Source organism: Dermacentor silvarum, chromosome 1, assembly GCF_013339745.2.
Source record: "Dermacentor silvarum isolate Dsil-2018 chromosome 1, BIME_Dsil_1.4, whole genome shotgun sequence".
Classification (NCBI taxonomy): Eukaryota; Metazoa; Arthropoda; class Arachnida; order Ixodida; family Ixodidae; genus Dermacentor; species Dermacentor silvarum.
The window spans coordinates 209394216-209398236 of NC_051154.1; positions in this window are offsets into that span (position 1 = coordinate 209394216).

Sequence of the window (4021 nt, forward strand, 5' to 3'; positions counted from 1 at the left end):
TTTTTACTGTAACAATCCATTTCATCATTTTCGCGACGGCCCTCTTGAAAGAGACGCAAATTTTTAATTGCCAGTGTAGTGCATGCTAATATTTAGTGCGTGGTTATGTATATTGTGTGACAGATTTTTAATTTGCATTATCTAATTCTGTCTACATTCCCTTCTCTACAGGTTACACATGCACCAAATGCCCAGGTGCTAACGTGTCGTTCGTCAAGAACAGCTTGGCGTCGTTTCTCGCAAGAGACATTCATTGATCTGCGGCTGATTCACCAGGAGGCTCGCATCTCTGTTGCCACTCTGCGTCAAGTGGGGTTTTTATCTATTTTTTATTCTGCCCTGTGGTGTACGCTGTGACTCTGTGAACACTTACTTTCATGGACGCTGTGAAGGCTTACTTTCGATGTGTTCTGCCTTTTAGTTGTAAAGAATTGGCTACCTTGTGAGTGGAGGTAGTTCCTTTTTCTTGTGAGAATGTTTATCAGCCTAACCAAGTGGTACATGCGTACTTGAAACATCAGCACAGACGTGGATAATGAAATAAGTAGGAACACATACAAGCGCCGACTCAACTAGAAGTTTATTCTTCAAGACAGGTTGTAAACACATTGGAACTTGACAAAGATAAGAAACCATGTATGCGTGGCCTTTGTGATTAAACAAAATTGTGTTTTCTGCTGTAAGGGGTAGAACGAACAATTGTTTCATCACAAAGACCAGAACACAGGAGAAACTATGGAAGCCTTATTTATTGATTGCAAAGAAGACAAATGCATAAGCTATCTGTTGCTCTTAATGGGAAAGAGTTGGGATTTTTAAAAGAGCTCTCCTTGTTTGGTGGTATCACTTATAGGACATCTTTCACTGTTTTTTTTACCTGCATATTTATACTACAAAACATGTCTTTCGTTCCTTTTTTTGTTGCACCGGGCTGTCTGCCACGCATGCATGGCTATTTCTTTGTCAAGTTGGCCAGTGTGCTTAATATCTTTGTCGTCACGAACAAACTTCTAGTTGAGTCAGCATTATTGTGTGTTTCTACCTTATTTCACCGTTCTCATCTTTGTTTGAGCTGTTTGTTAAGTATGTACACACACCAAATTACCAAAGTATCTGTAAAATTGAGATACATGAAGTTATTTGCACTATTCATTTCTGCAAGAATGGTATAGCTTCTCATCTCGTTTGTTCTTAACGTTGTTGTACAGTTTTTGTAATATATAGCTTGGAAAGACGTTTTCTGTCAGATTAAATATGCATGTATGTCACTTTCGATATTTTTTTTTCAACATGGGTAGTGCAGCTCCTTCCGTCTTTCAGTTACTGCTTTGTCGCAACTTTTATATATTTTATGCAGCGAAATGCTGGTGGAATTATATATATTTATGTGTGCAAGTGTGGTAAATGTTGTTTTGTATGTGCATTTTTTGCGTTTTTTACTAGCTCTCCAATCTGGCTGTACAGTTATTGAAACCTTTTCTCATGCTTTATAATGAGTCGTTCTAGGCTCTTTGATGATCCAGGTGACCATTTATTTCACTGTTGGGAATTGCGTTAGCTGTGTGTCACTCCAGTTGTCTGTGTATTTTATGTCACTTCATTATATCATTGAAAGTATTAGCCTTGCATTAGCTTTTTATTGACCGAGGTACCAGTCGCTGTGTAGGGTGAAAAAGGCCCAAAGAAATGATTTCATTAGCTTTGTTCAAGTCCAGAAAAAAATTCACTGATGAGCTCACTAAATTAGAAAATGCCACCAGGAAACTCTCCCGCACCCAAAAGTAACACATGAAATTAAATACTGTTCACACTAGAGAGGGAAACAGCGCAAAAAAACTCGACAAGAAGGGAGACACACACCAGCGCTTCTTGTCATCTTGTGTTTTTTTGCGCTGTTTCCCTCTCGAGTATGCACTGACTAGCCCAAGCCTCTACTGTCTTGAAATACTGTGCAGTTCCTGACTTATGCCAGGGAGGTAAGCTGCTTTTACAGCACAAATGTTTTAGAAGTTTACCTCTGAAAAACACGATTCAGGTGCTTTGTATATATATACATGAAGTCATTTGTTTCCAGTTTACTTGTTATTTTGCCTACTCACAGGTAGCCGTAAACCCTTCTGTGAGTGTTTACTGGTGTGTGAAGCATTTTACTGTAAGGTATCCAGTGGTCTTCATTTTTGTATTTATGCATGCAAGCCAAGAGTTCATGTGTTCAAAGTTAGTTACAAGGGTATGCTTAAGGTCTGCCTTTGAGTCACTTGACTGTTGTTTTTACAAAATATTTTTTTCTGCTGTAATTGTGAAATATAATTCTTTCTGCTGTAATAAACTTCAAGTTGAGTGAGCATTCGTGTGTATTCTTATCTTAATTCAGCATTCGCATCTCTGTTTGAGCTGCTGTTTGTCAAGTCTGTACATACACGAAATTGCCAAAGTGCTCGTAAAATTGTGACACATAAGGCTATTTGCATTGTTTATTGCTGCAAGAAGGCTATAGGTTTCCATCTTCCGTTTGTTTTTAACATTGCTGTACATCTTTGTAGGTCAAGTTCAACGAGTCCCTTAGGTAGCCAATAAGAGTGATAACTTTGTAAAATTTATCAATTTCATCCATCATCGTAGTTTTAAACCCACTAAGTTCTACTTTTCAGTTCTCATGACCCTGCTTTGTGCTGTGCTGTACAGGCACAGGAAGCTTTTTTTATGCTGTAAGTGCAGGTGGTGTTGTATATCTTCCAGAAAAAATTGTTGCGAGTTTAACTAGGCATGTGTATGCTTTTGCTACATTTTTTCAGCATGTGTGCTATAGTTCTACTCCCTTACACTTAATAGCACTGTAGGCACTAGCGTATGTCTTCAGGTTTCATACAGTTGTGCCTTATATACTGTAATAATGTGTCATATGCACGCTATATTACATATTAGGGTACATGAAATATGTCAGTCGCACCTTTGCTTCCGTTCGGATTAGAGAAAGTTATGTGAAGAGGCACCAGGGCATGCAATTGCAAATAGCAAAGCAATTTCAAAATTAAGTGCACTAAAATGCCACAAGCCCAACAAAATATCAATGATAGTTCAGTGGCAATTTTCGAAATATTAATGCCATCTCAACAGGCGCACAATGTACTTTTCAATGCTGTGTCAATAATCACTCAACAAATGGTCAACAGAACAATCACAACAGCATTCCAAGACTGCATCAATGGAAACCCAACAGAAATTCAACAGAAATTACACAATGATATGTCTAAGCACAATGTGCTTTCAATACTAACTCAACAACTATTCAACATTGACTTGCCCAATTGTGTTTCAATAAAATTTCAGTGGCCAATATTCAAGAGCCCTCAACACTTTGCTCAATGATATCCCAACAAACTCCCAATGAATGCTCAATACGAAACTCAACATTGACCAATGATATTTCAATGCATTCTCAACAAAAATTTTTGTAAGGGCAAGTTGTATATGCGGCAATTCTATTCTGAGATCCCTGCTTGACAACCAATCTAAAATGCACCTTTCCGTTACTTCAAAGACTATAAGTACTCGTTATTGTTGTTGTTGTTGTTGTTGTTTGCGCTTTTGTACTAAAGTGTAGAATAACCTAGATACCACACTGCGCACCCTTAAATTTGAGATTTCTTTGCAATGAAGCGATTAATTTTGTTGTTTGCTAGGAAGCTTTTTTCATTGCATGTACGTTCTATTTACACCCACTAATGCTGTTTTATGACAGTTTCTGATGTTATGCATTTTATGTAACATTTCGTCTACCCACCCCTACTATGTCTTGCATAAAAGAGAACAATGCTCGAAAATAACAATGAAAATACCGTGAAAATGTCCGTTGAACATACGTGTTACATCAGCGGTTTAATACCGGCGTAGTCATTCTTAAATATGACTTGTTCTATACCTCACCTTTACTATACGACCTCAGTACGTACTTTGTTCTCAAAGTCGCACTGTGCAGTTTGCATCTAGAATGAAAAACATGAAAATGAACCGCAATATT